Raw genomic sequence first — 27,038 nt, 5'->3', positions numbered from 1 at the left:
TTAATAAGATAACTAAAAAGGACGTTTACCCTCTTCCACGAATTGATGATACACTAAATTGCCTGAATGGGGCTAAGTTTTTCTCAACCATGGACATGTTCTCCGAAAGCTGTCAAATGGCAGTAGATGAGGCTGATCGCGAGAAAACTGCATTCATCACCCCTGAGGGCCAGTATGAGTTTAAGATAACGCCGTTCAGTTTGTGTAATGCACCAGCAACTTTTGAACGGATGATGGATAATCTCCTACGTCACCTGAAGTGGACGATGAGTCTTTGTTATTTAGATGACATTATAGTGTTCTCAGAGACATTTGATAAACATATAAAAGGACTGAGGGCCGTTCTTGTCTCCAACAAGGCGGACGGAAACTTAATTCAAGAAAGTGTCTCTTTGGAGCAAAAGAAATCAAAATACTTGGACATCTTGTGTGAAACGAAGGTGTGCGGCCAGACCCAGATCTATAACGGAATTTCCTATTCCTGAAATTATTAGAGATGTGAGAAGCTTCCTCGTATTATGTTCTTATTACCATCGTTTTATCACAGACTTTTGTATCAAAGCCAGGCCACTCCAAGAGTTGTTAAAAGCTGATCCTAAATTTGTCTGGGGTGGTGCTCAACAAGGTTCTTTCGATGTGCTGCGAAAAGCTCTGACGTCTGACCCTGTACTTGGTCTGTACGATGAGAGAGCACTTACAGAACTACACCCATATGCCAGTGGGTATGGTCTCGGTACTGTTCTGGTGCAAATTTCGGATGGAAAAGAGAAGGTTATAGCCTATGCTTCTAGGACACTTACAAAAGCCGAGAGAAACTACTCGACTACAGAAAGAGAATATCTTCCTGTGATCTGGGCGATGTGCAAATTTCGACAGTATGTCTATGGAAGGCCATTCACAGTTGTTACAGACCATCATTCACTTTGTTGGTTGACAGGTCTTAAGGATCCAACAGGACGACTCACCAGGTGGCCCTACGTCTTCAAGAGTATGACATTACCATCGTGTACAAAAGTGGAAGAAAACACCAAGATGCCGACTGTCTCTCAAGGTTGGTTGGTTGGTTGTTTGGGGGAGGAGACCAGACAGCGAGGTCATCGATCTCATCGGATTAAGGAAGGACAGGGAAGGAAGTCGGCCGTGCCCGTTCAAAGGAACCATCCCGGCATTTGCCTGGAACGATTTAGGGAAATCATGGAAAACCTAAATCAGGATGGCCGGACGCGGGATTCAACCGTCGTCCTCCCGAATGCGAGTCCAGTGTGCTAACCACTGCGCCACCTCGCTCGGTGTCTCTCAAGAAACCCTGTGGAAGACCGTAAAGACTTTGATGAAGACAGTGACTGTCTCGCTGCACTCCAGGATCTCTTTGCTGAGCAGAAGAAGGACGCCAAGATATCTCAAATTATGCTTGCCTTAAATCGGTCAGAAGATGTGAAAGGACAATTTAAGGTAGTTAATGGATTATTTTGCAAGAAAAACTTTGACCTGTTTGGAAAGAGGTGGCTACCAGTCATTCCTAAACACCTGCGCTTAGATTCCATGAGACACCTGAGGCCGGACATTTAGGATTTATTAAGACCTACGATAGAATCCGCAAAAGATTTTTCTGGCCAGCTTTATTTAGGAGCGTCCGTCACTATGTGTCACTGTCGAGAGTGCCAGAGGAGAAAGGTCCTATCGCTTGGACCCTAGACGACTGGAGAACAGTGGTCTCGTCAGATTAGTCCCGATTTGAAATGGTAAGAACTAATAGTGCGGTTCGAGTGTGGCGCAGACCCCACTAAACCATCTTGTTAACAAGGCACTGTGCAAGTTGGTGGTGGCTCCATAATTCTGTGGGCTATATTGACATGGAATGACCTGGGTCTTCTGGTCCATCTGAACCTATCATCGAACGGAAGCGGTTATATTTGGCTACTTGACCATCTGCAGCCATTCATTGACTTCATTTTTATGGATGACAATGTGCCTTGTCACTGGGCCACAGTTGTTTGCGATTGGTTTGAAGAACATTCTGGCAATATGGGCGAATTATTTTTGGCCACTCAGGGCACCCGACTTGGGACATAATCGAGATGTCAGTTCGTTCATAAAATCACGCACCGGCAAGACTTGTGCAATTATTGACAGCTGTAGAAGCAGCATGGCTCAATATTTCTGCTAGCGACTTCCAAAGACTTGTTGATTCCATGCCGGACAAAAAGAGGTCCTATCACGGTATTAAGATGTATCCCGTGACTTTTGTCACCTACTGTATAGTTAACATTACGCATTTGCGGTATTGCAATTGTAGAGGGTCCTTCAATGGAGTAAAGGACAATACCTGCAGAAAACAGATAAATGAACAGGGTAAATTAGTTTTCTGTGCGATACTAGCCGCATTGGTCAAAGACGATGGGGTGGCACTTTGTCTTCGATGATGTGTCCTACCAAGCGAGATACCGCAGTGATCAACACACTGGACTCACTTTAGGGAGGTCAGTGATTCAAGTTCGCGTCCGGCCATCTAGTTGAGCTCAATAGATTATGACGATTTGTGGCGCCTGTTCGTTAATACACACTGAGTTAAGGAATAATTTTATTGATTTGGAGATGCCTCATCAGGGACCTGAAGCTAGTTAACAATAAAGGAATTCTTGTGTTCTTGACCTTGGGTTTTTATCCACACATTTCATTCTGATTCATATTTTCGTGATTTCCCTAAACCTCTGGTGAATGCCGGAATGATTCCTTTGAAACAGGATGGCCAATTTCTTTCCCCATCCGTCCTTAACGCGAGCTTGTGTTCCGTCTCTAATGAGAGCTAAGCACAGTGTGCCCATAATTAAAGTTCCAGTTTCAAAATGTTGTAGAGAAAGAATCACCGCTAAGAACGATGCCACATTTGAACAGCATATTACTGACGCAGGTGGAAACGTCATGGAAAAGAAATAAAATAAAACTGAGCAATAGGTGGCACTGTAAGAATATGTACACCAACAGACGCGCGGCTCACGACTCTTCCTTATTTTCCGCCCGAGACGTCCATCATGCCTGTCTCGGCAAAGAATCGCGCGCTGCTGGTAAAGTTCTTTTACAAGAACAGTGACTGTGCACCAGAGGTCCTGCAGAAGTTCCGGCCACTCAAGGGCGCGTAAAAAGGCATAGGTTCAATGTATGTTAAGGGTCGGGACAAAGTGATTACAAAATTCGAGAAGACAGATTCTTTTGCATGTACATCTAGATCTACATTTATACTCCGCAAGCTACCCAAAGGTGTGTGGCGGAGGGCACTTTACGTGCCACTGTCATCACCTCCCTTCCGCCGGCCGGAGTTGCCGTGCGGTTCTGGGCGCTGCAATCTGGAGCCGAGCGACCGCTCCGGTCGCAGGTTCGAATCCTGCCTCGGGCATGGATGTATGTGATGTCTTTAGGTTAGTTAGGTTTAATTAGTTCTAAGCTCTAGGCGACTGATGACCTCAGAAGCTAAGTCGCATAGTGCTCAGAGCCATTTGAACCTCCCTTTCCTGTTCCAGTCGCGAATGGTTCGCGGGAAGAACGACTGCCGGAAAGCCTCTGTGCGCGCTCGAATCTCTCTAATTTTACATTCGTGAAGTTGGGGGAAGCAATATATTCGATACCTCATCCAGAAACGCACCCTCTCGAAACCTGGACAGCAAGCTACATCGCGATGCAGAGCGCCTCTCTTGCAGAGTCTGCCACTTGAGTTTGCTAAACATCTCTGTAACGCTATCACGCTTACCAAATAACTCTGTGACGAAACGCGCCGCTCTTCTTTGGATCTTCTCTATATCCTCTGTCAACCCGACCTGGTACGGATCCCACACTGATGAGCAACACTCATGTATAGGTCGAACGAGTGTTTTGCAAGGCACCTCCTTTGTTGATGGACTACATTTTCTAAGGACTCTCCCAATGAATCTCAACCTGGCACCCGCCTTACCAACAATTAATTTTATATGATCATTCCACTTCAAATCGTTCCGTACACATACTCCAGGATATTTTACAGAAGTAACTGCCACCAGTGTTTGTTCCGCTATCATATAATCATACAATAAAGGATCCATCTTTCTATATATTTGCTTTACATTACATTTATCTATGTTAAGAGTCAGTTGCCAGTCCCTGCACCAAGTGCCTATCCGCTGCAGATCTTCCTGCATTTCGCTGCAATTTTCTAATGCTGCAACTTCTCTGTATACTACAGCATCATTCGCGAAAAGCCGCATGGAACTTCCGACACTATCTGCTAGGTCATTTACGTATATTGTGAAAAGCAATGGTCCCATAACACTCCCCTGTGGCACGTCAGAGATTACTTTAACGTCTGTAGACGTTTCTCCATTGAGAACTACATGATGTGTTCTGTTTGATAAAAACTCTTCAATCCAGCCACACAGCTGGTCTGATATTCCGTAGGCTCTTACTTTGTTTATAAGGCGACAGAGCGGAACTGTATCGAACGCCTTCCAGAAGTCAAGGAAAATGGCATCTACCTGGGAACCTGTATCTAATATTTTCTGGGTCTCATGAACAAAGGAAGCGAGTTGGGTCTCGCACTATCGCTGTTTCCGGAATCCATGTTGATTACTACAGAGTAGATTCTGGATTTAGAGAAATGACATGATACGCGAACAAAAAACATGTTCTAAAATTTCAAGTGCAATGTGGCAGAGTGAGGAAAGCGGCTGATCCGACGACTGTCGAGGATGTGGCCACAGCATTGCTAGAGGGGTCGAGCGGTGCTGTACAAACATGCAGTGTACTGGAAATTGCGCGGACGTTGAACATGCCTGCGAAAACGGTGCAAAAATCCTACGAAACATCCTCCACTCCTATCCACACACATTCCCCCGTGTTCAGGAGTTGCTTCGTGCTAACCTGCCAGAAAGACAAACATTCGCTCTGGAATTCCCAGCCCTCGTGGAAATTGACAATCAACGGCCATGGAACATTCTGTGGATAGACGGAACTCATTTCCATCTCCAAGGACATGTCAATACGCAGAATTACAGGATAAGCGCAACGGAAATTTGGAAATTTGTGGTAAGTTCTGTGGGACCAAACTGCTGAGGTCATCGGTCCCTAGGTTTACATACTACTTAATCTAACTTAACCTAACTTACACTAAGGACAACACACACACTCGTGTCCGAGGGAGGACTCGAACCTCCGACGGGAGGCGGGGGACCGCGTGAACCGTGGCAAGGCGCCTCAGATGGACGGTTACGCCGCATGGCACGATGGAAAATCCGCACCTAGATCAACCGGTACCATTGTATTCTGCAAAGATGTCTGTGTGAATCGGGTTGACGCACCGTTTGTCGTAGGACAGTATTTTTTGGAGGACACGAGTCCTGCGGGTGCTGTAACCTGTACCGCCACTAGTAAAAGCTATGCGAGTCTTTTGGGCGGCCAAGCCTTTCCGAGCCTTCAGCTGCGTGGATGTGTGGGTAGGATCATTTTTATGCAACATGGCCGTTCTCCGCACATTGCACAGCCAGTGAAGCGGCTACTACAGAGGCACTTTGGAAATGCTAGAATTATCAGCCGTCATTTCCATACAGCCTGTCCGTCCAGATCACCTGATCTTAATCCGTGTTACTTCTGGTTGTGGGGTTATCTGAAAGATGTGTTTATTGCTTCATCGACGAACGTAGCTGAATCGAAGGCACGTACTGGGCAATGCATTCTGAACGTGACCCCAGAGACACTCCGATCTGTTACGGAACATGCTGTTATCGAGCGAAATGGTGCAGTGGTAAAAGCACACTGGACTCGGATTCGGGAGGACGACGGTTCAAACCCGCGTCCGGCCATTCAGGTTTAGGTTTCCGTGATTTCCCTAAATTGCTCCAAGCAAATGCTGGGATAGTTCCTTTGGAAGAGCACCCCCGATTTTCTTCCCCAACCTTGACACTATCGAGCTCGTGCTCCGTCTCTAATGACATCGAGGTCGGCTGGACGTTAAACTCAATCTTCCTTCCCTTTCTTCCTTGGAACAAGCTGTTTCTCAATTTCAACTTGTGCCAGAAATGCCGGCCGGTGTGGCCGAACGGTTCTAGGCGCTTGACTCTGGAACCGCGCGACCGCTGCGGTCGCAGGTTCGAATCCTGCCTCGGGCATGGATGTGTGTGATCTCCTTAGGTTGTATTGTATTGTATTGTATGTTAACTGGGGACCTAGAAACGACGGAGAGACTCCATCCCCGCCGCAGCCGCAGCCGCAGCCGCAGTGGTCCACAACCCCACGACGACTACCGCAGTCCACTTCACCCCTCCGCCTCCCCACACCGAACCCAGGGTTATTGTGCGGTGCGGCCTCCGGTTGACCCCCCAGGGAAAGTCTCACACCAGACGAGTGTAATCCCTATGTTTGCGTGGTAGAGTAATGGTGGTGTACGCGTACGTGGAGAACTTGTTTGCGCAGCAATCGCCGACATAGTGTAGCTGAGGCGGAATAAGGGGAACCAGTCCGCATTCGCCGAGGCAGATTGAAAACCGCCTAAAAACCATCCACAGACTAGCCGGTTCACCAGACCTCGCCACAAATCCGCCGGGCGGATTCGTGCCGGGGACCAGGCGCTCCTTCCCGCCCGGAAAGCCGTGCGTTAGACCGCTCGGCCAGTCGGGCGGGCCTTGTCCTTGGGTTAGTTAGGTTTAAGTAGTTCTAAGTTCTAGGGGACTGATGACCTCAGATGTTAAGTCCCATAGTGCTCATAGCCATTTGTGCCAGAAAACTGTTCACAGCATATTGAACTTGTCTTACGCCAGTCTCACTGGAATTGGAAACCGATGTCATTTGGCTGTTTTGCGATTTTTAGCCTCAGGACAATTAAAAACCAATTTTTCCCATCCAATGTGGTACATCTTGCTGTGGTGGATAGGGTTGTCTTACTAACAGTACGTCTCACTAATAGTGCCACAACCCTTGACTGCAGAACTTGTGCACTCATGCACATTGGACTGCACGATTAGTGTGCTGTGCAATTCAAATCACTGCCGTCGTTTGCAGTTCATCTGTCATTTGTAGCTGAACCCATTTACAGTAAGACGCTTACACCGCCATCTACTGGTAAAATTCTCGTTAACTCTTTGTTCCACGACGTTTTTCCCTGCGCCAATAACATGCTGTTGAAATTTGACGTCACTCTGAGCAGTGGTTCTCCTTCTACAGCATTTTGAAACTGGAACTTGAATTACTGACGTACTGTATAGCAGTGTCAGTGTGCCCAAACTCGGAGAGGGAGGAAAGCTATAATCTACGATTTACGTTTGTGATGAAGAGACATGACAGATGTAGATGAAAGCAGATTAAATGTACTCATTTCGACTATTTCAAGAACACTGGAATAGCTTGTATAGTTCACTAGCTCTATTTTGTACGAATATTTGTGCGAATAGTCCGCATACGCCCGTATGCAGTAACAGCCACAGACAGGCAGGCTCCGTATCACAGGCGTCCGTCACTCGCCTGAAATGGTTTCTCGCGCAGGCAGCGTCCCGCCGTGTGAGCAGACGGAGTCCACATCCGCGTCCAGCCGGCGCCGCCTGTGCCTGTTGTGTCCCTGAGCGATGCTAACAAGACGCGCCTACATCCCTCGCTGCCGTCGCTCGTAATAGCAGACGCGTATTGCGTCAGGCATCTGTTCACCGCCGCCTAACTGTAAATGGCACCGATCTGGTCACAAACCGGAGGTTCAAATGGTTCAAATGGCTCTGAGCAGTATGTGACTTAACTTCTGAGGTCTTCAGTCCCCTAGAACTTAGAACTACGTAAACCTAATTAACCTAAGGACATCACACACATCCATGCCGGCGGCAGGTTTCGCGCGGTTCCTGACTGTAGCGCCTAGAACCGCTCGGGCACTTCGGCCGGCCAAACCGGAGGCCAGTCATCGTTAGGGAGTCCCCAAAAGCGAAGAGAAATTGCCAACCTAAAAGTTTAATGCAAAACTTTGGTCTGACGTGATAACAAAGCATAAAAAGGGTTAGTGGTTTGTTTTGTTACGCAGCAGCGAGGGTTTTGCCGTCACAACTCGGAAGGTGGCTGTCCTATTTGCCATTGAGATTTGGCAATACTCTCTTAGGACGTAAAGGTTGGCTACAGCGCGCGTACACAAGCTCTGGAATCTAAGATATTGTTGTCGCGCTTCGCAGCGCACGGATTAACTAGTGGCAGTTTTGGAGTCAGTGTAGGAGCCCGCCTGCTGTGGTACGCACGTGTGTTGGGCGAGGGGTCGTCGCCGAGCTGCCGTACTGCCGTGTCCATCAGCAGCGACACAGGATTTGGTATTTAGTTGATATTTTTTATGATTTGTAGCGCGCTTATTAATTTAAAGAAAAGGGTTTGTGTATGTGCGTAGCAGCAGACGGTAATTTTGATAATGAAAGGAGTAGAATTCTTAAGGGAAACCATTGTTAAGCGAATAGATTAAGTATTGATTTTTGTCATTGATTTCTTTTGTAACTGTCAGGCAATTATTTCACTATGCATTGGACTGAGAAGTATTTCAGTCTGACTCAAGAGTTTGATTAATTTGTAATATTGCTTTAATGCCACTGGAAGCAGATTTACATACGAAGCGATTGTTCAAAGAGCTTCTAGCGTTTTGTTAATTGAATGAGAAAGAATCGCTTCCAGAATATAGTTTTTTTTTAAGGAATGACGTGTTTGGGTTATCATTTATCTAGTTTAGAAATGACCAAACCCTTTCTCTTGAATTATATGTAGTTGTAGTAAGCAGCAGCAGCCGCAGCAACAGCAGGAGCCGCCATACAGAACATGCATTGCACTCAACATGAATAATAGGTTTTTTTATGTTTTTGTTAAATAATGGAATGCAGCAGATCAAGCAGTGGCAGCAGAAAGACCGAGAAAGTTATTTGTTGCGCACAGGACCAATTTAAAAAAAAAAGTTTTGGCGATCTCTGTAATAGTAAAGTTAATAAGAGTACAAGCACGAGATTTTCAGTAGAAAACACGAGATAAGAAGATAGAACTAGTGACTTTCACTATGATACTTCTGAGAATGTCGTGGGCCACAAATATGAGTTAATTTGTAAATTTCATAAATGTTCTCGAACCTCGTAATATCACTTTAACATTGCCTTTGTAATTATACATATCGTTCATGTGGGTGAAAGCCCATTGTGGAATCCCAGGCTATGAAAAAGCATATCAACTGGCACAGCAGGCTCCGAGCAACAGGACACCACCAGACATGAAGCTTCCCTATACGGAATAAGAACATCTTATTCCGAAAAGGGTATTCGAATCCTCGCAGGAAGAATGGACGCAGAGCTCACGGCACAAACGAGGTAACTGTGAGCAAACACAACCACGAATTCCGAAAAGACCTTGATTTGAGTACATTTATGGATCCTGACAAGCAACATCCACATTACGTAGAATAAGGCTCCTCATGGAAGATTTACGGAGCATTTGTACCTACTGCATATGAACCAAACACCAGCCTGTGATTGTGATGGTAGTACTGAGGGATATACGAACCTTATACACTACTGGCCATTAAAATTGCGACACCAAGAAGAATTGCAGGTGATAAGCGGGTATTTATTGGACAAATATATTATACTAGGAGTGACATGTGATTACATTTTCACGCAATTTGGGTGCATAGATCCTGAGTAATCAGTACCCAGAACAAACACGTCTGGCCGTAATAACGGCCTTAATATGCCTGGGCATTGAGGCAAACAGAGCTTGGATGGCGTTTACAGGTACAGCTGCCCATACAGCTTCAACACGATACCACAGTTCATCAAGAGTAGTGACTGGCGTATTGTGACGAGCCAGTTGCTCGTCCACCATTGACCAGGCGTTTTCAGTTGGTGAGAGATCTGGAGAATGTGCTGGCCAGGGCAGCAGTCTAACATTTTCTGTATCCAGAAAGGCCCGTACAGGACCTGCAACATGCGGTCCTGCATTATCCTGCTGAAATGTAGGGTTTCGCAGGGATCGAATGAAGGGTAGAGCCACGAGTCGTAACACATCTGAAATGTAACGTCCACTGTTCAAAGTGCCGTCAATGCGAACAAGAGGAGACCGTGACGTGTAACCAATGGCTCCCCATACTATCACGCTGGATGATACGCTAGTATGGCGATGGCGAATACACGCTTCCACTGTGCGTTCACCACGATGTCGCCAAACACGGATGCGACAATCATGATGCTGTAAACAGAACCTGGATTCATCCGAAAAATTGACGTTTTGCCATTGGTGCACCCAGGTACGTCGTTGAATACACCATCGCAGGCGCATCTGTCTGTGATGCAGCGTCAAGGGTAACGGTAGCCATGGTCTCCGAGCTGATAGTCCATGCTGCTGCAAACGTCGTCGAACAGTTCGTGCAGATGGTTGTTGTCTTGGAAACGTCCCCATCTGTTGACTCAGGGATCGAGACGTGGCTGTACGATCCGCTACAACCATGCGGATAATATGCCTGTCATCTCGACTGCTAGTGGTACGAGGCCGTTGGGATCCAGCACAGCGTTCCGTATTACCCTCCTGAACCCACCGATTCCATATTCTGCTAACAGTCATTGGATCCCGACCAACGCGAGCAGCAATGTTGCGATACGATAAACCGCAATCGTGATAGGCTACAATCTGACCTTTATCAAAGTCGGAAACGTGATGGTACGCATTTCTCCTCCTTACACGAAGCATCACAACAACGTTTCACCAGGCAACGCCGGTCAACTGCTGTTTGTGTATGAGAAATCGGTTGGAAACTTGCCTCATGCCAGCACTTTGTTGGTGTCGCCAACGGCGCCAACCTTGTGTGAATGCTCTGAAAATCTAATCATTTGCATATCACAGCATTTTCTTCCTGTCGGTTAAATTTCGCGTCTGTAGCACGTCATCTTCGTGGTGTAGCAATTTTAATGGCCAGTAGTGTATTATTACCCAGAAAATACAGTGAGGCGAGGAACAAGTTTCTAGCATTTGTTATCAAAAATAAAAACCTGCATCCAATGTCAGTCAAGTCCTTGCTATCTGAACCCAACATTAAAACAAGCAAGAATATAGTCGAATTTATATGTAATGGACACATAAACATATAAAGTTTACTGGTAAACTATAAGCAACAGGGAAAGCGAAGCTACACGAAAGGAATTGGGTATAGAGTGAACGAAGATATTATTGCTACGCAGCATTGACCGAATGCTGTATACTGAAAGTCAAAAAACAAAACGAACATACAACAATAATTGTGCACTTTGGAACTCTGTTCGACACCGTAGAGATGTTTACTTTGTCAGAGGAGAGTCAGGCTGTGCAAGTAGCAACTGTGTAACAGGCTAAAATAACAGTCGTGACACTTCGTCTCGTTTTTGCTACCCGCAGCGACAACAGCGCCCCAAGCGGCCAGCAAGCGACCCTTCTGGCTACGACTTCGGATGTGTGCGAATACTAACATTTATAATGACTTGCAACACAGTTTTTCAACAGGGAGTGTGTGTAGTGCTGTAAAAGTCGACAATAACAGAAAAATAACACCACATTTGTCATTCTTTAGCTTCCTAAAGAACTCTTAGAGGTACGAAACGGTAGATTACTGGACGATTTATTTAGGATTCTCTTGTAAAGTAGAGGTAATTACTGAATAACGTCATTTGCCCTTAATAACAAAAAAACTGCTAATAAATGCCAGAAGTCCTGACCTTTTTCAGAAAGACGTCGTATATCGACCAAGCAAAGCGAAGTTTTGTTCGCTACACTTTCAGCCAAATCAGCGAATGTGGAACTTCAGAGACCTAGAGGGAATATAATACCTACATGATTTAACGTACCAAATGCGCCATCACACCTGCAGCCTAAGAGAAAGCCACACAGCAGTAATAAAAATTCGCCAAAGTAATAAAACTGTCAATTCCGCAATTATTGCTCAATCTGAAACACAACGGCAAGAATCTTCAACAAATTCGCTTTTGAAGCAAAAGTAATTACATTTAGAACAACATTCGAGCATTAGAAAGTCGAGTGAAGTGTAAGAATCGGCAAATCATTAGACTCCATAATTTTTTTAAATATCAATGAAAGTGCCTGTGATAATAACAACAGACCACAGTAGAAATTTATGCTTCTCATGCAAGCAATAGTTTTTATATTCACTTGCTTTCAGAGGAGTAAGCAGCAAATATAGACACATTCGAAAGTACTTCTTCATGAATAAGTGTGATTCGGCTGTTTTTAAATATGTTTCAAGATAATTCATATGTCTTTGTAATTTACTAATGCATGGAACGCAAAAATGTGACAACTATTTCGTTAATTAAGTAGAAAATAATGAAAAACAAACATTATCTTCACGAGGCATGTGACTGCTTCCTCGCTGTTTGGAGCGCTGGTGTCGCTCCAGCTATCAAACGGTAGCAACTTTCGCGTCAGAGATTGCCGTAACTGTATTTATTAGACTGTGACTGTGTGGTAATGTACTTGGTTTGAAATTGCTGGAAGCTGCCCTGCCCGGGAGTGGAGGCAGCATTATTATTATTTCTCGTTCGATCTGCCAGATACATTTTACAAAGAAGAGATAAGATTAATATAAATCACAATACACGTTTGGAACTTACAATGTGGAAACAAATTATATCAGTTATTACATTACAATTATGTCAGCGAAACCACATTATTACACTAAATGGAACAAAAATCACATACATTGAAGACAATTAATTACACAGTAACATTAAGATTATGGAGCCATTTCCTGGCGTTGTCTGTTAACTTGTGGAGCGACATCAGAGAGCCGTCTCTGAAACCATGAATGTTACAAACCAGGAGATGGTCCATTGTTTGTACCTCGCCACAGTCACAACACGAATCGTCTGTATAGCCCCATTTGGTTGTTTGCTGTCTGCATCGTCCAACTCCTGTGCGAAACCTGTTTAGAGCCGAGCAGTGTTTCCTGTTGACACTGAAGCCTTCAACCCTTTTGGTTGGGTCGTGGATTAGGTGATGGTTTTCCACGACGCCTCTTCTCAGACCCTGCCATGCATTCTTCCATTCAGCATCGAGACAATTTTTGTGACAAGTTGTTTAAAGAGAGATATTGAGCAGAAGGATTGTAATATTGTGAATGAGGAAAAGTAACATTCAAAAGTAACGCTGAAACTTCCTGGCAGATTAAAACTGTGTGCCGGACCGAGACTCGAACTCGGGAGACGAGGTACTGGCAGAAGTAAAGCTGTGAGGATGGGGCGTGAGTCGTGCTTGGGTAGCTCAGCTGCAGCCGGCACGGTAGCTCAGCGTGTTCGGTCAGAGGGTTAACAGCCCTCTGTTATAAAAAACTGAGTTAATCGATCAACAACGAACTTAAACGGATGTCTTACGACGTCCGCCCCGAGCAGATGCAACGAACGAAAGCGAACAAAATGAGATTTTTTTTTTAAAAAAAAACAATAGTTGGTAGAGCACTTGCCCGCGAAAGGCAAGGTCCCGAGTTCGAGGCTCAGTCCGGTACACAGTTTTAATCTGCCAGAAAGTTTCATACCAGTGCACACTCCGCTGCAGAGTGAGAATCTCATTCTGAAAAGTAACGTTGTTTGTTATAATTGTAATCACTTAATATCCTGATCGTTATAACAGTGCTTATAGTTTAGATTTTTTGTAAGGTTTTTGTAATGAAGATATGTGGATCTGTCTTTCACTGCAGTGATAAATGCTAAGGAGGGATTTTGCGAATTATTTCAATGCACATTCGCATTGCACTTCGCGAGTTTTGTGTGCTAAGTAACATTTTTGGGGTCTGGTGAAGCAGGTAGTCTAGTGAAGCACGGGATACAACCCGTCGGCTTTGACCGATGACATCAGAATTGACCAGAGAGCATTTATCACACAGATGAAAGAGCTGACAAGACTGTTCAGAAACAAAGAAATATGAGAGACGATTTTTTTTTCGTTTATTGAGTTTCGATTCCCCCTGAAGGGGGCGGGCTGGCAGCAGCTTAGTACGTCGCTCTTCAGAATACAGAATTTGTTTTAAAAATATGAAGATAATAAATAATAAAAACGGGCAATAAAATCGGTGACTTAAATGGTAAAATGGCGGAAAATCGTGGAACTTAAAACATAAAATAAAGGGTTGATGATGCTAATAAAATATATAAGAATCAGACAGGTAATAGACGTAAAATCAAAAAAACACAGCGACAGTCTGGTTTCTGTTCGCAAGAGATATAAAATTTACACCCAGCGACAGCGTGGTTTCTGTTCGCAGCACTTTGGAAAGACGAACAACACTGAACATTCACTTGAACACTGCACTAAAAAATTTTCACAAATATGATATACCACAGCCGAGGGCAGATGGGGGGGGGGGGGGACCTGGACAGACGACAGGAAAGGAAACGGGGGGAAGGAGAGGAAAAGACGAAGTGGGGGGGAGAGGGGGGAAAGGAGCCGATGGAGGACAAGGACCCATAAGAGGGGGGTGGGCGCTGGGCAGACGTGACATGGAGTGGGGAAAGGCAGAGGAGGGGAATGCAAAAGGACTCGGGGAGGGGGGAGAAATGAGGCAGGGAGAGGTTAGGTGGGGAGAAAACAGGATGGAAGGGGGGGCAGAGGGAGCCCAGGGAAAGGGCAGGAAAGGAAGGGGGGTGAGGATCAGGGTTGATAGGAGGGATAAATGGAGGGAGAGAGGGCACCATCCAGGAGGGGGAGTTGATGGATGCCACCTTGGGAAAGGAGATGTAGGCTGTAGAGACGGAGGGTAGGGGGACACTACAGTAAAGGCGTGGCAGAGGGAGGGGATTGGAGAGGAGAGGAGCAACCAGGACGTGAGGGGGATCAAGGCGGTGGGAGGTGTTGAATGTGTGGATATGTTCAAGGAATAGGAGCAGATGGGGGAAAGGAATGAGGTCGTAGAGGATACGCGTGGGGGACGGGAGGTGTAAAGCGAGGCAGAGTGTATGGCGCTCGAGGAACTGGAGGGACTTATAGAATTTGGAGGGGGGGCGGCGGATATCCAGGCAGGACTGGCATAACAGAGGATGGGATGGATTAAGGATTTGTAGGTGTGGAGGACAGTAGAGGGGTGCAACCCCCATGTCCGGCCACAGAGGAGTTTGAGGAGTCGGAGGCAGATTGGATGGAGTGGAGATGAGGGATCCAGCTGAGGGGGGAACCTGGACAGACGATGGGAAAGGATATGGTGGGAAGGAGAGGAAAAAACGAAGTGGGGGGGGAGGGCGGGAAAGGATCCAATGGAGGTCGAGGACCCATAAGAGGGGGGTTGGGCGCTGGGCAGACGTGACTGAGTGGGGAAAGGCCAAGGTAGGTGAGGGTGCGAGAGAGGCAGACAGGACAGGCGCAGATGGTAAGGGAGAAATCCAGGAGCCCGAAGGAGCGAGTGATACGACCTGTGATGATTGCCTGGGTCTTGGAAGGATTGATTTTCAGGAGCCACTGGTTACACCTTGCGACAAAAAGGTCAAGATGTTCTGGAGAAGGAATTGGGACCGTTGGAGGGTAGGAGCGAGGACATACTGCAGGAGGTGTACTGGAGGGGGGTTGGTGCTTATCTGACGTGTACAGGAGGTAGAGGAGAGGGTAGAGGACAGAGCACTGGGGCACACCTGCAGTGGGGTAGAAGGTGTGGGAATCGGCATTATGGATGGTAACGGAGGAGGGGCGGCGGGAGAGGAAGGAGGCCATCAGAAGGATGTAGTTGACAGGAAGGGCGTAGGTTTGGACTTTAAACAGGAGACCGGGATTCCAGACACGGTCGTAGGCCTTTTCGAGGTCGAGGGAGACAAAAATGGCGGAGCGACGGGAGTTAAGCTGAAGGGAGAGGAGATGAGTGAGACGTAGGAGTTGGTCATCGGCAGAGAAGGAAGGTCGAAAGCCACATTGGGTGTTGGGGAGGAGGTGGTTTTGGCGGAGGTGGTGATGGATGCGTCGGACAAGAATGGATTCCAAGACCTTGCTGAACACTTTGGTGAGACATATAGAACAATAGGAAGAGGCATCAGATGGAGGCTTGTTGGGTTTGGGGAACATCAGGATAGAGGAGGTTTTTCACAGGTCAGGGTAGAAGCCAGTGGCGACGATGACGTAGAGGGTGGCAAGGATTGCAAGGAAGGGGGGAGGGCAGTGTTTGAGGTGGCGGTAGGTAACGCGGTCGTAGCCAGGAGCAGTGTTGCGTTTAGTGTGGAGTGTGAGGCTGATGTCCTGTGTAGTGATGGAAGTGTTAAGTTCAGATGGCGGTGTGTGGCCCAAGTACTGGAAGCTAGGAGCAAGGGGAGGAGAGACGAAAAATATAAAAAAAAAAAAATGGTTCAAATGGCTCTGAGCACTATGGGACTCAACATCTTAGGTCATAAGTCCCCTAGAACTTAGAACTACTTAAACCTAACTAACCTAAGGACATCACACACATCCATGCCCGAGGCAGGATTCGAACCTGCGACCGTAGCAGCCCCGCGGTTCCGGACTGCAGCGCCAGAACCGCACGGCCACCGCGGTCGGCACGAAAAATATAGTTGACATATATCAAGGCAAGTAGTATTTTCACGTTAAGGATATCGCATGTTTGTATCGTATTATTTCTGTGGAAAATGAAGGGGAAAAAATGGATGGAAATATTGGTAGCGTAGAACACCTAACGTCACATATACAGGGTGGTCCATTGACCGTGACCGGGCCAAATATCTCACGAAATAAACGTCAAACGAAAAAACTACAAAGGACGAAACTTGTCTAGCTTGAAGGGGGAAACCAGATGGTGCTATGGTTGGCCCGCTAGATGGCGCTGTCATAGGTCAAACGGGTATCAACTCCATTTTTTAAAAATAGGAACCCCCATTTTTTATTACATATTCGTGTAGTACGTAATGAAATATGAATGTTTTAGTTGGACCACATTTTCGCTTTGTGGTAGATGGCGCTGTAATAGTCACAAACATATGGCTCACAATTTTAGACGAACAGTTGGTAACAGGTAGGTTTTTTAAATTAAAATACAGAACTTAGGTTCGTTTGAACATTTTATTTCCGTTGTTCCAATGTGATACATCTACCTTTGTGAACTTATCACTTCTGAGAACGCATTCTGTTACAGCGTGATTACCTGTAAATACCACATTAATGCAATAAATGCTCAAAATGATGGCCGTCAACCTCAATGCATTTGGCAATACATGTAACGACATTCCTCTCAACACCGAGTAGTTCGCCTTCCGTAATGTTCGCACATGCATTGACAATGCGTTGACGCATGTTGTCAGGCGTTGTCGGTGGATCACAATAGTAAATATCCTTCAACTTTCCCACAGAAAGAAATCCGGGGACGTCAGATCCGGCGAACGTTAGGGCCATGGAATGGTGCTTCGACGACCAATCCACCTGTCATGAAATATGCTATTCAATACCGCTTCCACCGCACGCGAGCTATGTGCCGGACATCCATCATGTTGGAAGTACATCGCCATTCTGTCATGCAGTGAAACATCTTGCAGTAACATCGGTAGAACATTACGTAGGAAATCAGCATACATTGCACCATTTAGATTGCCATCGATAAAATGGGGGCCAATTATCCTTCCTCCCATAATGCCGCATCATACATTAACCCGCCAAGGTCGCTGATGTTCCACGTAACATCGTGGATTTTCCGTTGCCCAATAGTGCATATTATACCGGTTTACGTTACCACTGTCGGTGAATGACGCTTCGTCGCTAAATAGAACGCGTGGAAAAAATCTGTCATCGTCCCGTAATTTCTCTTGTGCCCAGTGCCAGAACTGTAAACGACGTTCAAAGTCGTCGCCATGCAATTCCTGGTGCATAGAAATGTGGTACGGGTGCAATCGATGTTGATGTAGCATTTTCAACAGCGACGATTTTGAGATTCCCGATTCTCGCGCAATTTGTCTGCTACTGATGTGCGGATTAGCCGCGACAGTAGCTAAAACACCTACTTGAGCATCATCATTTGTTGTAGGTCGTGGTTGACGTTTCAATGTGGCTGAACACTGCCTGTTTCCTTAAATAACGTAACTATCCGACGAACGGTCCGGACACTTGGATGACGTCGTCCAGGATAACAAGCAGATACATAGCACACGCCCGTTGGGCATTTTGATCACAATAGCCATACATCAACACGATATCGACCTTTTCCGCAACTGGTAAACGGTCCATTATAACACGGGTAATGTATCACGAAGCAAATACCGTCCGCACTGGCAGAATATTACGTGATACCAAGTACTTCTACCTTTGTGACTATTACATCGCCATCTATCACAAAGCGAAAAAAGTGGTCCAACTAAAACATTCATATTTCTTTACGTACTACACCAATATGTAATAAAAATGGGGGTTCCTATTTTAAAAAACGTAGTTGATATCCGTTTGACCTATGGCAGCGCCATCTATTGGGCCACCCATAGCGCTATCTGGTTTCCCCCTTCAAGCTAGACAAGTTTCGTTCTTTGTAGTTTTTTCGTTTGACGCTTATTTCGTGAGATATTTGGCCCGGTCATGATCAATGGACCACCCTGTATATGGGTTGTATCTCGAACCTCATTCGAACTGTATTGGTTAACTACAGTACGGGATACAAGTTTAGCGTACGTCGATTTCTTCGTTTTCGTTAGCATTAATATCGTGTTGCTCAGTTGAACTATATAGATCAACTGAAGCACGGCATACAAGGCATCTAGAGGGTTGGATCCCCTCCGAAAACGTTAGATTGCAGAGCCTGGGCTACTCTCAGGGTGGAATCTCCGTCTTCGAAGATTGTTGCTGTTGCTGTCTGTCTGTCTGTCTGTCTGCCAACCCGTCTGCCCGCCGCTAGCTGCTGTAGCTGTTCGTCCGTCAGTCGCCGTTCGTCCACCATGAGTACTCCCGCCTCCACTGTCATGTACACCTCCCCCTCCCCCTCTTCCACGGCCACTTCCTGGAATGCTGCCCCTGGCCTCCCTCCTTACACCTCACCTCCCCTTCCCCCACTTACCCATTCCCCTATCTCCTCCCCTGCTGTATACCCCCACCTCTACACCCTTCCTCCAGCCTCCACACCCTCAACAGCTCCCACTACTACCCCCGCCCTCACATACGCCTCTGTTGCCGCCTCTGCTGCGACCCCTCAGGTTGTCGGCTTCCCCTCTCTCACCCACCCCGTCACTTCGTCATCTGTATCTCCCGCACGCATCACGTCGCGCCGAGCCACCGTCACCACCACTGAACCGGCTGCTTCTCCTGGCACCTCCACTACGCCACAGGGATCTGCCACCCGCCACCTCCCTCTCCTCCCCGTCCCTCTCCCCTCCTCCCAGCCTCCAGTCTCCAAAAAAAACCCAAAAGCGCGTCATTACCGACTCTGCTCCTGCCACTTCCCACAAAAAGTCAACACCAACTCCCCCTCCTCCTGTCGTCTCCACAGACACCACCCCTCCTCCAGCCACCCATACCGCGGCCCCCACCCTCCTCACCTTTGTCCTGTCAACTTCCAATCCTAAGTTCCTCGATGCTTGTACCCTCACCGTGGAGATACAAACGTATTTACCTGGTGCTCACATCTCCCAACTCATTCCTCGCAGGGAGTCAGTCCTTATCGAGTTCCCGTCCCCCTCCTTTGACACGGACCTCTTCTGTAAACTCCCATGAGTTATGTTTGGCCCCCGTGCATCTCTGACACCCTTCCTTTCCTCTTCCACTCCTCGTCAGCCCCAGCCTCCCTGTCGCCCCCCCCCCCCCCACCTACACCGCTGTGATCACCGAGTTCAGCCCAGTGATCACGGAGGATGAAGTGTTGGTGGAACTAAACTCCAACCCGGACCTGGAAATCCGTTCTGCCTGCCGTATCCACAATGCCTCTGGTCTGACCTACCTCATGCGGGTCTTCTCTGAGTCCGCCCCCTCCATTGACCATCTCCTCATCCAGGGTGCCCTGGTATACCACCGTCGCCACCCTGCTGAATCCTCCAAATCCCCTCCCCAATCCTACTGCTGCCAGCAGTGCCTGATGTACAATGACCACCTGACTCCCAACTGCAGAAACCCCCCCCAACTGTCCCCATTGCAAGGCCTCCCACTTTCTTAAGAACTGCCCCAACCTCGCTGCTCCTCCTTCCTGTAACACCTGCAATGGCCCCCATCCCACCTACTCCCACAAGTGTAAAGCCAAACCCCCTCCAACCACCCCTGAGCTTACAGTCCCTGTTCATCCCGTTGATCTCCCTGTCCATCCCAACAATTCCCTCCACCCAGCCCCCACGGCCGAGGACATCATCTGGTTCCTTACCGTTGTACTCCAAAACATTCACCCTTTTCAGCGCCCCCACACCTTCCAACAAATCTCCCTTGCCACTCGCACCGTTTTCCACCTGAACACCTTTGCCACTTACTCCCACAACCAAGCCCACTTCACCTTCACCTGCCTCGACACCCTTGTTTAAGCCTCTTCCCTTCCCTCTCTTCCCCCCCCCCCCTCTCTTCCCGCCATGGCACTGGGGACCAGATATATTAACACAGAGGGTCAAATTTCCGAAATTAAACGAGAACATTCATTTCCTTACAAAATCCGAAGCTGGAAATAAAAGAATTAGTGCAAATATTCAAATACCTCTCTTTCACGCGTGAACATCGAGACAGACGCACTGAAGGCATGTCTGCTCACTTACCCGTCTTCTGTAACACTCCCATAATATGGCAGGCACCCAGAATTCTTCCTGGGCCCCGGTGGAGGGGATGGCCGAATCACTTGGCTGTGACCAACCTCTCCACCCCAAATCTTGTGACACTGCAACGTCTTTGACTTTTACCTGCCTGTGCTGTCTCTCTGATCCCCCACCCAGGAGCAAGGTTGGCACTACTATACTACAGAACTACTTCCCAACTAAGATTTGGCCATGCTTTATGGAAAGGTGTGAGGAGGATTAGGAAAGTTCAAGTGCAGATTCACATTCACGTACAAGAAATCCATAATACACGACCATATAAATACGTATTATGAAGCCTGACACATTTCTTTCGACCCGTCCACGTGGGTTTTGTTGAACCCGCGGCCGGCCGCGTCGTGCAATAAAATTGGCCGCGGAGCCGCCTCTGTATTTCCCGTTGCGAGCGAGCAGCAAAACCTGCTGCTTATGGAGCGGAAACGACTGTACCGTTTCAAAATTTCAGACACATTGCTTTTCAGCACGTCCTCGTATATATCATGCGAACTGATCTTACACACTACTATGTTGTTATGTAAAGACAGTATTCAGGATGTGTATGTTCTTTCAGATGATTTACAGATTATTATATTCAAGGTTAGTGTCTAGGAAACTGAGGAATCATGCTCATAGCACAGCTGGATGCTGTAAGCTGAAAGCTATTTGGTTCACTGTCTTTACGAATCGGTACTCACCGTGAAATATTCAGGTTTTTGTTATGCAAACCCAGTTCTTTTCAGGTGCTATGAATTACGAAAGTACATGTGTGTGTGACTTTCTATTACGCTTTACGAGTCAGACAGCTTTTCCAAATTGTTTTTCTGGGGCATGAAAATTACCCTTTTTGCATCGCTTTGTGGTTTCAGGGCTTTATCATCACTTCTTATGGGAGTAATATTTGGTTTTTATCATAACACACGCGTGTCAAGGTCACCGCCCTTCCTCATCATTGGCTTATTTCAGCTTGTGCTCGCCTCTAACCACCTCGTCGCCAATTAAATGTTATCGCTTACCTTGTCTCGTTCCTTTCAGATGTATAATGGCTAGTGAAATAAGCAAGTGGTAAGGCAGTTTACGAATTTTAGCGTTTAATGTTGTAGTCAGTACATTGCGACGGTGTTTCAAAGGAAGCCGCAGTGTCTGCCATAAAAAATAACTTTAAATGCTCAAGTTGTTCCATTTACCAGTACAGCAAGAAATGTACAAAACATGACACCAACAAGACAATAAAGAATTATATGCATAAAAATCAATACTCGGAATTGGCTAAAGTTCCACCACATATGTACCAAAATGGTCTCTCTCTGTCCTCATGTTGTAACAAGGCAGTGCGTTGCAATAACTCCAGTCGCTAAGTTCCGAAAGAGCTCCATTATACTCGAATCAAGGTCTACGAGGTGCTTCAAAAAGTAAACCAAAATGTACCACTAAAAGAGAAGGTAGCGTTATCCAAGGCCTCCATCACGACGAAAGGACGAGGCACCTTACAGACAGTCTGGAGACCAAGCTGACCACGTTACAACGTACAGTGGAAACAGAGGCTAATGGACAACAGTAGACAAAAATATTAGGTGAAGCTAACCTGAGAAACTTAGCTCACTGAAAACCAGTGGAAGGAACCGAATGCAGCATTGCACCAGTTTGGAAACGAAGGACATTTCTAAACTTCATCTTCTAATTACTTCAATAGTGACGGTTGTGTGTAATTAAGGCGATCTGATTTCTCATCCAGTGTGATACGCATTAGAAGCATGCTACATATAAAAGTATTCAACCGATTCTGCGCATATGAAATTAAATCCATTAACATCACAACATTAACAAGATTAGGAAATGAGACACTTAAAGTAGTAGATGAGTTTTGCTATTTGGGGAGCAAAATAACTGATGACTGCCGAAGTAGAGACGATATAAAATGTAGACTGGCAATGGCAAGGAAAGCGTTTCTGAAGAAGAGAAATTTGTTAACATCGAGTATAGTTTTAAGTGTCAGGAAGTCATTTCTAAAAGTATTTGTATGGAGTGTAGCCTTGTATGGAAGTGAAACGTGGACGATAAATAGTTTAGACAAGAAGAGAATAGAAGCTTTCGAAATGTGGTGCTACAGAAGAATTCTGAAGGTTAGATGGGTAGATCACGTAACTAATGAGGAGGTATTGAATAGAATTGGAGAGAAGAGAAATTTGTGGCACAACTTGACTAGAAGAAGGGATCAGTTGGTAGGGCATATTCTGAGGCATCAAGGTATCACCAATTTAGTATTGGAGGGCAGCGTGGAGGGTAAAAATCGTAGAGGGAGACCAAGAGATGAATACACTAAGCAGATTCGGAAGGATGTAGGTTACAGTAGGTACTGGGAGATGAAGAAGCTTGCACAGGATAGAGTAGCATGGAGAGCTGCACTAACCCAGTCTCTGGACTGAAGACCACAACATCAACAACATCACATTAGACCACAAAACATACAGAAACTCTTGAACAGAAACTCTAGCAAGTAATCAGAAAGTACGGCAAAGATTGCTATTGTTCATTATTTAAATGAATCAAACAATCCAAAAATATACGTGGTAAATCTACATGGCGTAAAAACTGACATACAGCCTCGTATTACCTGTATACTAACAAAGTACAATGACTGTGTGTGAATACGATTTACAACAATACATATGCAAACTTCAGAGCATCCTTGGAATGTATGTCACGAATTTATAATGTAAATTAAAGTTAATTACTGTAATGGTAAAATATCGGGTTAGTGCATGAATTCTTAGCGTTTTTCCGTAATTTTATAAACTCAACAGATACACATAACACAGAGTTTAGTCATCAGTACTACCGGGTGTTCGAAAAGTCTCTCCGCAATGCTATATGATTGTTAGCCGCGCGTGCCGTATGCCGCAGTGAATATACCGAAATGAAACTCAGTGAAATACAAGTTATTAATTTATTGAATATTCAATTTTATTTACAAACTTCCACATTAAATATGGATAGTGCCCCCCCCCCCTCTACTGTTTTTGAATACACAATTCAATTCGTCTAATCATGTTTCCAAACACAAGCTGTAATATTTCTTCTGTAACAGAAGCAGGGAAATTCGATGTTGCAGTTTCAATTCATCGATGGATTTTGGACGGTTTTTATAGACAGTTGCTTTCGCCGCACCCCAGAAGAAAAAGTCAGGTGGTGTTTGGTCAAGTGATCGTGGAGGCCAAAGTCCCTGTAAAATTATGCGATCACCAAAAACATCAGCAAGCAGTGACATTGAAACGCGAGCTGTATGCGCGGTTGCACCATCTTGTTGAAAATAACCGTTCAGTATTTCACTTAACACAAGTTCTCCTAAGAATGGCAAACGAATATCACTGCGGTATCGTTGTGCGTTTATTGTTTCGTTGGAAAATATGGGACCTACAATCCGACGTCTAGAAATTACAATCCAAACTCCTCTTTTCACAGAATGAAGTGGTTCTTCATGAATACACAATGGATTTGCAGTGCTGCACACACGAGAATTTTGCGAATTCATGTAGCCGGATATATGAAACCACGTCTCATCAGTGAAAAACGTTTCATTAAGAATATCCCTTCCATTTCATTGAATGAAATTATTTAACCATTGACAATAATGCAGTCTCTCGCCATGATAAGTATTTTTCAGTTCTTGCACGACTGTCACTTTGTATGGGAAAAGTTCTAATTTTTTCCTTACAGCTGTGTGGGCCGTTCCGACACTAACATCGATTTACTGGGCGAGTTTTCTTACTGACTTGTTCGGACTCATGGACATTTTATCGGAAATATCGAGTAGTTTATGCTCAGACAAAACGCTAGGACGACTACTTCTCGGTGCATCTGTCACTGAACCCGTAGTTCGAAATTTATTAATTAAATCTCGCACAGTATCGCGATGTGGAAGTGTTGTCTCCGGGAAAACCGAATTAAATGTTTGACGAACTGAAACTGTGTATTTACCGCCAGCTTTGAACACTTGTTCCACTGAAAACACACGTTCTTCAAAGGTTAGCATTTTAACAGTGACAAAAACGAAAGAAACGAACAAAGGAACTAAACTTAAACGTTCACGTCAACACGTAACGACACACACCAACGATATTACTGACGCTGGCTGAGATAAACGAAACAGTGGAATGTTGGGAGAGTCCACTTGAAGGGAAGCAACCCTGGCAGGCGAACACTCATACGGCACTGCGAAGAGACTTTTTGAACACCCCGTATAGCCGGCCGCTGTGGCCGAGCGGTTCTAGACGCTTCAGTCCGGAACCGCGCTGTAGCTATGGTCGCAGGTTCGAATCCTGCCTCGGGCATGGAAGTGTGTGATGTCGTTAGGTCAGTTAGATTTAAGTAGTTCTAAGTCCAGGGGACTGATGACCTCAGATGTTAAACCCCATAGTGCTTAGAGCCATTTGAACAATTTTTGAACACCCCATATATTCTCCTACGCTATTTACAACAGTCTGCCAACGCTGAGGTAACTTTTCGATTCTGCCACTGTATAAATCACGTTGTTATAAGGCGAAGAAATCGTCCAGTTACGTCCGGTTGCGCATTTTCATCCGGAAAGGAAGTTCCTTGGAGATTGTTCCATAGAGAGCGGAAGAAGTGCAAATCTGAGGGCGCAAGATCAGGTGAATAAGATGGTTGCCGAAGACTTCGCAACCCCCGTCCCGTACAATGTTTCTTTGTCAGTCTAGCAGAAAGCAGGCAGGCGTTATCGTGGAATAGTATCATTACACGCCGTATTCCTGGTCGTTGTTCTTGGACTGCGTCTGGAAGACGTCTCAGTTGTTGACCAAACATTTTAGCAGTGATAGCTGCACCTCGGGAAAAAAATTCGTAGTACACTACACCACCGCTGTTGCACCAGATGTTCCCGGGTTCGATTCCAGGCGGGGTCAGGGATTTTCTCTGCCTCGTGATGGCTGGGTGTTGTGTGATGTCCTTAGGTTAGTTAGGTTTAAGTAGTTCTAAGTTCTAGGGGACTGATGACCATAGATGTTTAGTCCCATAGTGCTCAGAGCCATTTTTTTTTTTTTTTTTTTTTGCACCAGATGTATAACATTATGTTTTGTGGATGGAAACATGTGTTTGTAGGGGGAGCTTTGTCCGAGCTCAACAGTTCCTTTCTTTTCCTTATGCTAGCATGAAGACACCATTTCTCCTCTCCAATAACGATACAGGATGGGAGTGGTCAATGACGATAAAGCAGAGATGCACATATGGTCACCCGCTGATTTTTTGTGACTTTGGCGTAGAGAATATGGTGCCAATACATCCTATTTTTGAACCTTCCCCACTGCATGTAAATGCTGTATAATGGTGGAATGATCGCAGTTCATCACATTTGCCAGTTCTCGAGTCCACTTACATGGATCATTGTGGACTAATTGGTTTAAAGATATTCATCAAATATTGAAGGTCTTCCTGAACGTGCAGACTGAATAATGTGAAAACGATTCTCCTTAAAAAGAGAAAACCATTTCCTTGCCGTACTCTGTCCAGTGGCATTATCCCCAAGCGCGAAGCAAGTGTTTCTGGCTGCTTCCACTGCTGTACCTCCTCTACTGAACTTAAACAGAAGAATGTCAGGAATGTCCCGATATCTCCTCTTGGCATTCCATTTTCTAGCAGCTACATCACCATTCATTATCTCCGAATGACAAAATGTCGATATGTAAACTCAAATAACAGCAGTGGATCACAAATAAAAAAATGACAATCGAAAAAAACGACCATAGCCACCGGGATACCAACATGCAAAACAAAAACACCACAGACTGATGCACCAATCTACTATTTTCAAGGATTAAAATAAGGATATGTAACACAACAATGCACAGTTAACAAATTTTATGTATTTAGGTACTCATATGTAGTTATGGAGACAGAATAATTTAAAAATCAATAATAAATTGAATGCATTGCTATGAATTGAGATCATTTTCACTTCTAAAAGAAACCGATGACCACAACATCTGCGGTAGCGTTCTCGCTTCCCACGCCCGGGTTCCCGGGTTCGATTCCCGGCGGGGTCAGGGATTTTCTCTGCCTCGTGATGACTGGGTGTTGTGTGGCGTCCTTAGGTTAGTTAGGTTTACGTAGTTCTAAGTTCTAGGGGACTGATGGACATAGATGTTAAGTCCCATAGTGCTCAGAGCCATTTGAACCATTTTTGAACCACAACATCTAAATAAATAGTGGAATTCGCAGCCTTGGTCACATTTTATTTCACTTGCAAAAATTACCGGTCCTGGCTTTACAACGGTCATCAGATCTGTACGATGGATCTACTGCGGGACTACCCACGCTGCATTC

Source organism: Schistocerca nitens, chromosome 6, assembly GCF_023898315.1.
Source record: "Schistocerca nitens isolate TAMUIC-IGC-003100 chromosome 6, iqSchNite1.1, whole genome shotgun sequence".
Taxonomy (NCBI): Eukaryota; Metazoa; Arthropoda; class Insecta; order Orthoptera; family Acrididae; genus Schistocerca; species Schistocerca nitens.
The sequence above is the reverse complement of the archived record's forward strand: the minus strand, read 5'-3'. Positions refer to the sequence as shown.